This window comes from Mus caroli, unplaced genomic scaffold (genome assembly GCF_978045245.1).
Source record: "Mus caroli unplaced genomic scaffold, Mus_caroli_1 scaffold_10, whole genome shotgun sequence".
Classification (NCBI taxonomy): domain Eukaryota; kingdom Metazoa; phylum Chordata; class Mammalia; order Rodentia; family Muridae; genus Mus; species Mus caroli.
Genome location: NW_028227265.1, coordinates 41,631,049 through 41,645,071, shown reverse-complemented (window position 1 = coordinate 41,645,071; position 14,023 = coordinate 41,631,049). Strand labels below are relative to the sequence as shown.

Here is a 14,023-nt window from a genome sequence, read left to right as displayed (position 1 = left end):
CACCACTGCATGCCCTGAGACAGGGGAGCCGTCCCCCCCACCCCCACTGGCCCTGCCACAATTCGGCCACTGTAAAGAGTCAATGGGTCCAGCAGCTCCCGGGGATTCCTCTTCCTCACAGAACAAAGAACAAAAGACTGGGGCCCTAGGGATCAGGACCCAGCAGATGATGCAGGGCATGGAGAAGGGTCTAGTACACTCAGAGTTTTTCACTTGGGGAAAATTTGAAAATGCCATGATATGCCAGGCACTTCAGAGTTCTTCCTCCTCCTCTCTGAGCATTCTCTTGAAGCTCAGGGACTTGGTCCAGGTGGTGCGAAGAGTCCAACAAGAGAGGAACCACAGCAAGTAAAACAAATCAATTCTGCTGAGAATAGCTCCTCTGCCATTAAGGAGAAAGAGGGAGAAGGAGGGAGGGGAGGGGGAGGGGGAGGGGGTGAGAGTCATGGCCCTTTTGTGCCCTGGCAAGCAAGGTGATCTGAAAAGCCTTACTGAGTGACCAAGCACCTGTGCGGAAAAGCTGTGACTCCAAAGGCTGGGAAGGGGTTCTCCAGTCTAGGAAGAAAGTGCCACTGTTCATGTTAAGAAAGATGCACAGAGAAAGGATTGGGGCGGGGGTAGGGCAGAGCCCGAGACACTGAGATGGTATTCTCGAATTTTACACGCAAAAGTGCGTAGGCATTTGAGGTCCTTCTGGAACCTCCTCCCTCACAGCCTTCCTACCTCCTTTATTCTTGCTGATCTAGCAGATTTTTGTTTGGATGTCCTCAGAGGCCACTAACTCCCAAATTGGCCTGTGGCTGGACTGGATTTTCACAGGATGCCATTCTCAGCGATAAGACACAAAGCAGGGGCTCTGGGGTCATTAGAAGAGCCCCCCCCCAAGACACACCTTTGTCTGGGAATCCCTCTTCCCTGCACGTGGGATGTGTACTCTGGTACAACAGTAGACATTACCACAAAGACACAAACCTGAGAACAAGGGCCCATGTGTGTTGAGCAGAACGAAGCATTACCATGAAAACCACCAGGGTCTAGGCCGGCAGAACTCAGTAGTGCGCCATAGCGACACTCCTCCAGGTCTCCTCCTGTTATAGCCAACAGCCTCTTAATGCTTGGGCTGCTCGGAATTTGACTTACTGGTCTTGCTGCCTAAAGTACTCTGCCAGAATGGTACCACCCCTGTCAGCCAGCCAGTTCCTCCACCAGCTTGTTCCAGCCCCTCTCCAGAGGATCTTTTCAGGCTCTCTGTACTTTGGAGGCCTTAGATCGTGGGCAAAATCTTACCCACAGCAAAGTACCGGTCATCAAGGCAGGGCGGAGAGGAGACTCCAGCTTAACACCTTAAAAAGCGTTCGACTCCAGGCTCCCGCCCGACAGGAGAGCTAAGAAAAAGTTCATAATGGAAGCTTCCTCTGCTTCCTATTTAACCTCCCTGGCAGTTGGAGAAACTGAAAACATGGCATAAGTGTTGAGAGGGTGGGCTCCAGAGGCGGGAAATCCAGGTTCAAATCCTAATACTTCCATCCATTTACCTGTTACAGGACCTCAGGCGCCAGAGCTTCAGTGTAGACATTCAAAAAGCAGGAGAATAGCATGGAGAGAGAGCTATTGGGAAGATACCAGGAGACCACAGGATAAAGAACACAGGACCCAGACTAAGCAGATTTCTAACCAGGCAGCCCACAGTTAATACAGGGGTACACATAAGGGGACATCAGAGCCCTCCAGCTATCCTGAGGTGCCTGGCTTCGCTGCTTCAGTTAAAGTGCAGGCTCCCTCAAATCAGCCAAGATCCAAGGCCCCGGATGCTGAAGCATCCACGTGGATGTGTCAGGCCCGGTTCCTCCACCTCTGTCCTTGTCAAGCCATTTCTTAATGGTTGAGACTATTCTGGTCCAGTCAGATTTTCACTCAAGCAATTTCCAGTAGCTTTAGAATCACCTAACAAACATCACCCCAGTTGGGTCAGCTGACCCATCCAGATTATGGTGCCGGAGTCTAGAGCACAGACTGAGACTATGACATGTTCTAAAATGAGCCAATAAGTAGTGTTCGAGAAAACGGAAGCCACTGAGAATGAAGATGGGACCACTCAAAGTGACATCTTCCCCACATCGCCTCTCTTCCTCTTACTAATTCATTATCAGGAGGTCCCTGAACCCACAGCCACTGGGGCAGAGACAAGGAGACATGAACCTGAAGAGACACAAAGAATTCAGCCACCAAAGGCAGGAGCAGATGTTCTGGGCCAGAGATGTGACTCAGTGGGTAAGAGTGATCACTCACTCGCTTGCCACCACACCTGTTGACAGAAGCCTATGGCATGGAAGGAAAGAACTGATTCCTACAGAAGTTTCCACAAGCTCACCATAGAATACACATGGGGGTGTGCAACACACACCACACTAAATGATAGATAGATAGATAGATAGATAGATAGATAGATAGATAGATAGATAGATAGATAGATAGACAGACAGATAGGTAGATAGATGTGGGGCTTTTCTTTTCTTTTTCTTTCCTTTTTTCTTTCTTTTTTTTTTTTTCTTCAAACAAAAAAACCCCAAGTTTCACAGGAAATTTCTACATAGAGATAATCTGTTGCTCGGGCAAGAGGCTGCAGTCAGCAGACAGCTATGCCCTCCTCACAAGCCTGGTCCCCTCCCTCCCACAAGCCTCAGGACCCTTGCCAAACAGGAAAGTGGGTCTCATGGTCCAGCGACCAGGTCCATCCACTAGGTCCTAGAAAAAGAAGCCACGGACTGGAGAGATAATTCAGTGGTTAAGAGCACTGAGTGCTCTTCTGAAGGTCCTGAGTTCAAATCCCAGCAACCACATGGTGGCTCACAACCATCTGTAACAAGATCTGACCCCTTCTTCTGTAAAGACAGCTACATTGTAGATATAATAATAATAAGTAAGTCTTTAAAAAAGAAAAAGAAGCCACAATTGTCATCAGCTTTTCCCACGCTGGTTTCTTTCTTCCAGAGACAGTGCAGGAGCTAGAAAAATGTCTGAGTGATTTAGAGTACCTGCTCTCTTGTACTGGTACAGGGTAGGGCTCAATTCTGTATGATGGTTCACAGCCATCCACAACTTTAGTTCCAGAGGATCCAAGGCCCTTTCTGGATTCTGTGGGCACCAGGCACACACATGGTACACATACATACATATAGGCAGAATACTCATACACATAAAATAAATTTTAAAATTTTTTAAAAAGAAAAGAGAAAAGATAGTGCAAGCCAATCAGGATAGCTATGAGTAGGTGGTTGGCATGCACCTGTAACCTCTGCACCTGCATGTCTCAAAAAAAATTAAAATTAAAAATTAAAAAATCCGTGGGTGACCCTCATGGTCAGGCCTCCAGTCTGCATCCTGCATCTAAGAGATGGAAGGGCAGGGTTCAATCATAGCCCAAGTCCATAAACAACTCAGGAGGCAGAGGATAAAGGATTACAAGTTCAAGTATAACCTGGCTACAGAGCAAGGTCATTTCAAAAACTCTAAACCTGGGCAGTGGAGGTGCATGCCTTTAATCCCAGCATTCAGGAGGCAGTGGCAGGTGAATCTCTGTGAGTTCAAGGCCAGCCTGAACTACAGAGCAAGTTCCAGGACAGCCGAGGTTATACAGAGAAACCCTGACTCGGGAAAAAAAAACAAAAACAAAGAACTGTATATACACACACAGACACGTACCATACATATACCCACATACACATATCACATACATATATACACATACCACATATACACACACCACACATATACACATACTATATATAGACACACACACACCACACATACACACCATATACACAGACACACATACCACACACAAACAGTTTCTTCTTCAACCTCTAATTGAAAGTCAGGGAGGACTGGAAGAAGGAGGGGATCTCCAATGTGCACCTACCCCCTGGTTTAGCTGCACCTGGGCACCCAGTCACTAGACCAGTTCAGCATCACAAGCTCCGCCCATCAGTAACACCCACAACCCAGGACTCCAGCCAGGGACAACCCTGGGCTCCTCAGAAAAACCCTGAAACACTATGGTTTTCTCCAGGAGTCTGAACTTCATCCCCAAACAGGATACATTTACATATGGGAAGAAAGGCCCGTGCACACACCCAGGACACAGACCCAGGTATTTATACAGTTTCATAAACTGCGGGTGATTATTCTGTTTCATAAGAACAATCGCTATGCAAATGAAACCTCCAGCTAATACAAACAGGGCTGTTAAACTCACTTGCCAATGTTTATGAAAAGAACCCCAGCCTGGCCCTGACCAAGCATGCTAAGAAAATGTTTAATCACAAGACACATTTGAGTGAGGAAATTAGGCAAATAAGAAAAGATGGCCTGAGTTCATTCCCAGAGCCCCTTCCCACCTCCCAGTCCTGCTTTATTCAGCAAGACAATGATGGCCAAATGAAAAGGTTCCCAGAGGAAGGACAGTGTCAAGGCTCCGGGAAGAAAAAAAAAGACAGGGCAGACTGGGGGGAAGAGGTACCTCACAAATTTTAACAGTCTCTCCAGACCTCCCATCTATTCACACTTGCATTTGAGTAGGGTGGCAGGAAGGGTGGAGAGGACAATGTGCAAGAGGCTCATGAGCAGGGTGCAGGAAATTCCTGGCTGCTCCTACCCATGCCCAGCACTGAAAGCAGATCCCAATACCTCCTGCATGCCCAGGCTATGCCCACCAAGGGGGCCACCAGGCTGGGGTCAGACATCAAACCTCAAGAAAAGGCCTCACTATAAGAAGCCCCGTTTGTCTGGCTAGTACTTGGCCTTCCTACGACCTATCATAGAGCAAAACGGCACCCAGTCAATGAATTAGGAAGGGTCCCAAAGGTGCCAGAAGCCACATCCTCAGAGTCACGCTACTGCAGCTGAGGAGTCCATATAGATCAGGTGTTGGAGAGACCACAGAATGTGAGAGAATTAGTCCAGGTGTCAGGGCATAAATCCCTGTGGGATGACCTCCCCTTTAAAACAGATATTAGAAATCATGCCCCCTATGCAGCAAGACCTAAGCGCGTGGTGGTGTGCAGTCCTTGGGACTTGAATCTGCTTAGTCAAGGTTAGCTATGAGCTCTGACTCCCTCACTATACTGAAGAGGCCCTGAGGGGGCTAACAGAGTTCCCCAGGTCACACGGGTTAATAGCACACATAAGACAACCCCAGGTCAAGCTTCTCCAATAGAGATAAAGGGGAAGGATAGGTGAAAACTCAGTTGGTACTGCCCTTGCCCTGTGGCTCCTCCCGGAAGTGCTCCTCAAGGAGGCAGTGGTGGGAGGGACCTCTACAGCCATTGCTCCCTGGGGCTGGGGGAAACCAGAGCTGTGTCCTGGAAGGGCCTCCCAGGGGCCCGGGCAGGGGCAGCTGTCCAGAACTGTCTGTCCAAGGAGGGGGCAGGGAGGCTGCCACACGGAGCTCGCCGTGTGCCAGTCCCTGGGGCCAGGCCGGCTCAGCCTGCTGGCTCCATCCAGAGCCCGCCCCAAGGGATGCTGGGGGAGGCAGCCAGGATCAGAGCCGCCGGCTGCGCATTCCCCTCCCCCAGCAACAGGGGACTAAAGTGGGTCAAGGAGGAAGGAGGGGGCCCAGGAGGGCTGGGGGAGGGGGCCGAAGAGCTCGTGAAGGCACCCAGGGGGAGGGAACCAGGGGAGGATGCTTGGAAAAGCAAAACCATGTGTGCAGTAGGCCTTGGGGGGCCAGGCAGAGTGGCTGAACGGCTGCAGAAGACATGAGGGTTGTCAAAATCGCCTCAGAATTAACTGCAGGGGTAGGGGAGGCCTTCATTTGGATCCTCCCCAGGTTGGTCCTTCCCTTTACCCCACCCATTGGCCTTGGCGGCTCCTTTCCCATCTCTTAGAGCCCACCCTCCAGTCCACACGGAGCAGCCGGTTGGCTCAGAGCAGGAGGTGTGCCCAGCTGGGGCCCAGCTGTCCCGCCAGGAGGCTGGGCTCCTGGGGTAGGGAGCAGAAATGTAGTGCAGCCCATGCTGGGCCCTAGTTCAGCAGAACTGTGGCTGTGTCAGGCCAAGTCAGCCACAGCTCACCAGCGAGAAGATTGGAGTGGGCCCCTGTCCCTAAGAGGCATCCTTAGGGAGCCTGGTGAAAAAGGAAAGGGAGGGAGGCAGGAAACGCCGCCCAAGTTGCTCCCCACCCAGGAGGGGCAACCAGATTCCAGTGTCCTCAGGGGGACACAGTTTGATGCAGGGAGACACCAGCGAGTGGTAGGTCTCCACCCATGACTGGTTCAGCTCAGTCACCAGTTTCTTTAGAAGCTCCCCGACTCTGGGCCACAAAAAAAAAAAAAAAAAAAAAGAAGGAAGCATCTACCCACCCAGGCAACTCGATATGGTCCAGAAACCTCCAGGGTGCCTGAGTTCCAGGAAGCTAAGCAAGGAGGGGGTGGGGGCGGGACAGAGAATATAGAAGGGGTTCAGTGTCCTGTTGTGGGAGTGTATCCAGGGCTCCAGGCTTTTGTGGGGGATGGGGTAAGAAAGTCAAGGGGACAAAGACTTAGAGCAACCTGACACAGCAGGCACCATGGAGGGGCATGCACCCATGGGATAGAGGGGGTTGGAGGTGGGTGGCAGAAAACATGAAGCAGGCTTACAGACCAAACCCTCGGGGCTTAGGAGACAGTTCAAGCAAACACCTTACTTTGTATCCCCAGCAAAGCCACCCCCCCACACACACACCCCAACAATCCCAATTATCAGGATTATTCCTGATAATCCAGAAAGAATTCCCAAAGCCTGGAGGAGTGGGGTGGGAGAAGCCACAGGAGAAAGGAAGACTCCTACCCTGAGTACACTAACCCTGATCTCACAGAACAGAAGAGCTGGCCTCGGGTATCACCAGGTTCTCAAAACGCTAGGAAGCAAGCACAGCCTGCTTCACCAACCTCTCAGCGGTCAGTGGGACACCCTGGCAGTCTTCCCTTCTCTAAACCTGTCCAATTTGCGCGTGCTCCCAACTAGAGAGCCTCAGGAGTGGACCCAGCCCAGAAACAGGGAAGGGATAAAGACGACCACCATCCTCGGGCAGACGGTGTCTGTCACCAGCTCAGCTCGGAGTCCAGAACTTTTTCTTTTCTCCTCAGTGGCCCACTCAGACCTCCTGGGGAGAAGCTAGGTTGACACTGACTCACCAGGTATGCAGAAAGCAGCCCAGGAGTGACTCTAGCCGACCCCATTGCATCTAGCCACTATGTCCTTGAACACTAGGCATTTATTTCCTCAACTCCTGAAGCCAGGGAAACAGATTGGTACCAACCTGACAGAACTACTGAATCATGAAAAGCTTATATAGCAGTCATTTTGAAACTGGTACACAGTAAGCCTCAAAAAAAAAAAAAGGAAAAGAAAAATTGATAAACGCCCTGTCCCTTCTGCTACCTCTTACTCATTGGCCAAACCTCCCAGGTGGACTCTCTGAAGAAAATAAAGCAGGACCAGATACACAGGGAGGTGGGGAGAAGCTCAGCCTCACCCAGCTGACCCGAGTGAGAAATGAGTTCAGGAAACCCAGGCCAGGGCAGGCCTCCACATTTTCCCCTGGAGAACGTGGAGAGCCAGCCAGTGAAGAGGACAGGACATTCGGAATAATGCCCCAGGAGACACCCAAACAGATTGAACTGTGGACACAAGTGGGCAGCTGGCTTCTCAAGGATCCAGGATGGGGGATGGGAGCAGCTTGGCCTGGCTAGGCAGACTCAGGGACTAGCAGCAATGCTGGAGTGTCAGAATGTTCCCTCCATCCTCAGCCCTAACAGTGTGCACAGGGTCATAGACCCCAGAAAGTTTCTTGCACATTGGAAATAAACAGCCCAACTCACTGCAGCAAATGGCCCTGATACTCCTGAACTTAGAACAAGACCTATAGCTTCTGTGAACCCCTTTCTCATTTGGCACAGCAGAAGGGACCTCCCTGGGTGTGTGGAGGTGCCATGTGAACTTCAAGAATGACCCAAGTCGCAGAGGTCGTATAAACCTATGTGTCTTTCAGAGCTGGGCAGGGTGGTACAGACCTATTCTATTTAATCTGGGGCTACTGAAGAACCGAAAGCTGAAGGCTGGGCAGGGTGACTTAGATTCATTTAAAAATAGAGATAAGAGGGATTAGAGAAATGACTTGATGGTCAAGAACACTGGCTGCTCTTCCAGGGGACCTGAGTTTAATTCCTAGCACCACGAGGCAGCTCACAACCATCTGTAACTCCAGTTCCAGAGGATCCGAGGCTATCCTCTGGCCTCTATGAGGACCAAACACATATACGGTATTCTGGCATATATGCAGTCAAGACACCCATATACATAAAATAAATAAATGAAGAAATAAATAAAGAACTAAAGAGATGGCTCAGTGGTTAATAGCACTGGCTGCTTTTCCAGAAGACCTGGATTCAATTCCCAGCACCTACATGGCAACTCACAATTGTCTGTAACTCTAGTTCCAGGGGATCTGGCACCCTCACACAAACATACACACAGGGGAAACACCAATACACATAAAATAAAAATAAATCTATCACTTAAAAATAAAGATAATCAAGTAAAGAGTAGGGAACAGAACTTGGTATTGGAGTCCTTGCCTAACGTGTGAATCACTGGGTTCAATATTCAGTGCCCCCAGAATTTAAAAAAAAAAAAAAAAATTTAAGAAGAGAGCTTTTAAAAATCAAGGCCTGGGGCTGGAGAGATGGCTCAGCAGTTAAGAGCACTGACTGCTCTTCCAGAGGTCCTGAGTTCAATTCCCAGCAACCACATGGGGTGGCTCACAGCCATCTGTAATGGGATCTGATGCCCTCTTCTGGTGTGTCTGAAGACAGCAACAATGTACTCACATACATAAAATAAATCTTTAAAAAATAAATATCTATCTAGATAGATGTATATGTATGTGTATGTATATGTGTATGTGTATGTGTATGTGTATGTGTATGTGTATGTGTATGTGTATGTGTATGTGTATGTGTATGTGTATGTATATGTATATGTATCAAGGCCCAAGGAATAGCTAAATGGCTTGCCAGGTAAGAAGACTTGCCACCAAACTGGTGATCAGAGCTCAATCCCTGGAATCCTCATGGTGGAAGGAGAAAATAGCCTCCTGCAAATTGTCCTCTGGTCTATATACATATATGCTAAGACATTTGCACAGCCACACATAGACATCACACAAAATAAATAAATGTAAAGACCAAAGCTCAGACAGCCATCCTGGGGACTTTCCAGAAGGGAGCATGCTCTGTACTGTGTGCACACACCAGCAGACTACCCAACAGTGCCACCCCATACCCAGAGGACTTTTCTACTATTCTACCTTCCTCTACCATTCACTATGCTCTGACCTCAAAGAAAACCATCCAGACTCTTCCTGGTCCCTCCAGACATGCGCACCCCACATTCCCAAAGGTGATGTTCTATCGGATTCTCAAGGGTGAAGAGGACGACTTTTGCTTCTCCTTCTATCCATAGCGGGGCTGGACCCAGGCAAAGGAAGGCAGCCCTGGGGTCAAAGACAAAGAAGGCTGTCTACTTTCCTCTGTGCTTCTCTCCCGTCTTCCCATGTCAGCTACATCCCCTCACCTCCTCTGGAATGTCCTCCCAGAGGTGCGGAAGTCAGATAAGCAGAGCAGGTTCCCGGTGAGAATCAGCCACTGGCAATATGTACTCTGTCTATCTCGCTCTGAAGTCCACTCTTAGCTCCCTGACGGCAGGTACCCAGAATGCCTCGAAATGGCCATCCAGCTCAGGCAGTACCAGCCATCTACTGAATGAGTGGGGAGAGAGTTTTAAGAGGCAAACTAGGTGACTTGGATCTGTCTGTAGGTCTTCTGCCTGTAATTTCTTAGACGAATGCATTCAAGGGCTGGGGATGGAGTTCATCAGTTAGCGCTTGCTTAGCATGCACAAATATACAACTTGGATCTCTGACATCCCATAAACCAGGTATGTTGGTATCTGTTGGTAATCACAGCATTCAGAGGGTAGAGGGCAAGAGGACCAGAAAATCAAGATTATCCTCAGCTATAATACAGGTTCTAGGCCAATCTAAAATACAGGAGACCCTATCTTGAATGAATGAATGAATGAATGAATGAATGAATGAATGAGAGAAACCAACCCAGGAGACCCTATCTTGAATGAATAGATAGATAGATAGATAGATAGATAGATAGATAGATAGATAGATAGATAGATAAGAGAAACCAACCCATGCCCATACGCTAAGCCTATCTAAGTATTCCTGGCATACCGCACAGACACCGTGTAGTTCTGAGGTCTCCAAGCTTGTGTTCAAATAGTAACTAGTTCTACCCGTCCAGCGTTGGACAATTGACTTTACATCCCTGTGCTTCAGCTCCCCCACCCCCCTAAACCCAGGAGTGATCACAGTACCTGCCCATAGGTGTCTGTAAAGCTTGAATTGGTGTGACGTGCTCAGAACAGCCCTGGCCCCTAGGAAGCAAGCAATGGAGGGCACTGATTGTGTTACAGTGCATAGCCCAAGCTGCAGCCTCTGACCTCCGTAAGCCCCGCCCCAAAGCTGGGGGCCAATCCGAGCTCCGGGACCCCAAGGCTCCCTAAGGTGCACATCTGGCCAGCGGGCTGCAGCACACCATCTACCACCGCCCGGCACCCTGCAGGAGTCGCGACGCCGCTCCCGCCGGGCCTGGGTCTCTGAGGCCTGAGGGCGCCGGGATCGACTGAGTGGCGGGGGCCACCCGGCGACGCGCGAGCGGCGCAACCCGTGCCTTCCCAGCCAGTCCCCCGCCGCGGCCGCTTTGTGCCAAGCCCAGGCCCTGAGTTACTGCGTCGCAGCCATGGAGCCCTCAGCACCGGGGGCAGCCGGCGCGTTCCCAGGACGGCGCCTCAAAGGAGTCCCAGGACCGCCTCTATGGGCAGGACGGTGGGGACCCCGAAAGGGCCACGTTCCCAAGGCCACCAGGCTCTCGCGGGTCACGAAGCAGAAAGGGCCCCAGAGCCGCGGCCTGGCTTCACCTACCCTTTTCCCATCCCCCACCTTACCGTCTCCACCCCTCCTTTCCCCCAACTGCGTCCCTACTCTCATTTCTTGCCCTATCCATCTATGACCTCTTCCTTTTTAAGTACTGCCTCACTGTCTTCCTGTCCCTGCTCTGGTGACTCTGCATCCAGATCTCTGAGGCAAGTCCATAGACAGGCTGCAATAGGCCCAACTCTCCATCTCTTGTCCTATAAGTCTCTGGTGTCCCCAACCCAAGGTGCCTCCTTCATCAACACCACACCTCAGGTCACACAGCATGGCCTGGGAAGGGCCAGGTTATGGGCCGGGCCTCTGAGGAGACAGAGGAGCCTCCTGGCCTCATTTCCCCATCTGTCAAATAAGTCTGGAATGTGAGTGCACTGCCAGGTGCTGGGGACAATGCAGAGACCAGACAGAGGAGGCACCCTGCGGGAGGGTTCTCACAGAGACGGGTCACGGCCTGAGGCCTCCCATCAGGCTGATATACTGAGAGAGATGTGAGTCTGTGGTGGGGGTGGAAGGATGTGGCATTTTGGTTCCTGCGGCAAGAATGAGGCTCAAGAATTCTAAGCCTTTGCTGGTAGACAGCCCTAGTTGAGCTGACCCATCACCCAGGGAGTCTCTCTGGGGCCTGGACTGCACCAGAAAAGCCAAAAGGAACTGAGCCAGTGGGGGTGGGGGTGCATGCAGTAAGAGGGGAGGAAACTCAGGGATACCCTGCCACCTCCCACAAACTCCCCAGCCCTGTGGAAGCAAAACCCTTCGGGCCCCCTCCCATCAGAAACTTCTGTTAATTGGATACATGTGCCCTCCAGAATGATCCTATCCAGATAGCTTCTCCTCACCATTCCCCTCTGAACAGGAATTGTGTTATCAACTGGTATATTTACAGAAGCCTCTCTCTCCAACTATGGTGAACTTACAGGTGCACCTGTCACTGGAGCCTTGGCATAGAGTACTTGCTCAGTAAACACATGGGATGCATGAATGAGCAAGTGAACAACCAACCAACAGCAGTGTGGACCTTAAAAGCCTTGAAACTCAAGCTGAGGTGAGAGGATCCAGCCACAAGGGATGTAGGGCTCATCACAAACCATGAGGCTCTCTGAGAGACTCTCACATGAGCATTTTAAAGGATCAGAGAAACCCTAAAGGTTTAAGAAAGTTGGAACTCTGCTTAATCCAGTGTTGTCAAGTGCATCTGGTCACAGGAGACATCATACCGCTCTCAAACCACAATTTTATAAACAGTCAATGGACTTTAAGAGAGACAGACTTGTCTGTTTGTGTTTACCATAAGACGGAGCTGGGCACACAGGAAGTACTCCTGAACACCTAAATGATGGAAACAGAGAAGCCACACACAAAGCCCACCACTGCTGTGACCAGCCTCTTCCCCGGGAGGCTAGCATCCAAGGCCAACTCACACATGCGCATGCCTTGACTCCAACACACAGGTACAAAGATAGAGACACACTTGAGGAGACATTCACACACAAGCACACAGACCCACAAGAGTGCACAGATCTGTGTGCACAGGCACATGAAGCCCATTCTGTGGCAATGCCCTGCTCTCCCAACAGTCGTTTCCTATGGCTGGCCAGTGACCAAGAAGAAATAATCTACAAGGAGGATGGAGTAGACAAGCTGTGAGCAGCGCAGCAAGTTCCCAGGATGCCCTTGCTCTTCCCTTGGACACAACACTGTCACAAGGTCACTGCATAACCTTGAACACCTGATCTGCAGCTCTCTGAGCACTTCAGACCCTCAGGAGAAGGGTGCTCAGCCTAGGAGTCCTGATTAAGAGTCACTATTGCCAGGCAGTGGTGGCACACACCTTTAATCCAGCGGCACTCGGGAGGCAGAGTCAGGTAATCAGGGTTTAAGGCCAGCCTGGTCTACAAGGCAAGATCCAAGACAGAGAAAAAAACTCTTGTCCTTAAAAACAAAAGCAAAACAAGGAATCGTTATTATTCAGAAAAAAAGCTAGGCCAAGACCATCTAGACAGTGAAAGTGAGCACCAGGTTCGAGGACATCCACTGCCTTGGATGTCACAGACCGTGCCTACATATAAGCATTCATTAGATGTTAACTACTCCTGCTGATCCCATCCTCCAAATGACATGGACTCTGGCCATTCCCTTAGCAAAGGAATTCCATCCATCTACCCCACCACAGCCCAAGGCCTGTGCCTCTCCCTCCCTTGGCTGTCCCGTGTCTCATCCAGCACTCAGGGATTCAGATTTTACCAGCATGGATTCCTATTGGTTCCCTCTGAATCTTCCTTTGAACCAGGCTGGGTCTCACCTAGGTCGGATGCTCAAGATGTACGAGGATGAATGGATGTATGAGAAAGAGGGGGAAAGGGTACCCCAGCAATGCCCATCAGCACGAGAAACTTCCCTAATGAAATGTGGATAAAAACAATGTGTAATTTCTTGGCAAAAGAAAAACATAACAGGGCTGGTGAGATGGCTCAGTGGGTAAGAGCACCCGACTGCTCTTCCGAAGGTCCAGAGTTCAAATCCCAGCAACCACATGGTGGCTCACAACCACCCATAATGAGATCTGGCGCCCTCTTCTGGAGTGTCTGAAGACAGCTACAGTGTACTTTCATATAATAAATAAATAAATAAATCTTTAAAAAAAAAAAAAAAAAACATAACAAAGAGAGAAGAAGAAAAAAGGCACTGCTCGGGTTAAGGATGAGGTGAAATCCGCCTTCACACACTAGTTAATGGTGGGTGAGCTGGTGTGAGGCTTACAAGTCAGTTTGGAAATAGCTACACAACTGTTCAAGGAAATACTCCTCGACCGACAATCCCACCTCTAGAGATGAAGACTAAGAAACGCTCAAACAAGAACACAAAACTCCGCAAGTGAGGATGCTCCGCATTGCTGTAACAACAAAACACAGGAGCTGATTACATATCCACCAGCAGAGGACTGCACAGAAATTCCAGTGCCTTCTGGCTGTGAATGTGGAGATCT

At 50.0% G+C, this 14,023-nt stretch overlaps 1 protein-coding gene across 2 annotated transcripts in view; it reads right to left on the bottom strand.

The window, feature by feature from the left end:
• Positions 1-14,023, bottom strand: part of Znf423 (zinc finger protein 423) — a 299,483-nt gene that overhangs the window by 272,479 nt on the left and 12,981 nt on the right. Inside the window, exon 1 of one of the 2 annotated variants that reach the window (XM_029480964.2) lies at positions 10,425-10,717. The exons of the other annotated variant lie outside the window; for it this stretch is intronic. The gene's annotated coding sequence lies outside the window, so the exon portion shown is untranslated. Of the gene's footprint in view, positions 1-10,424; positions 10,718-14,023 lie in introns of those variants that run through there. 2 annotated transcript variants of the gene reach the window in all.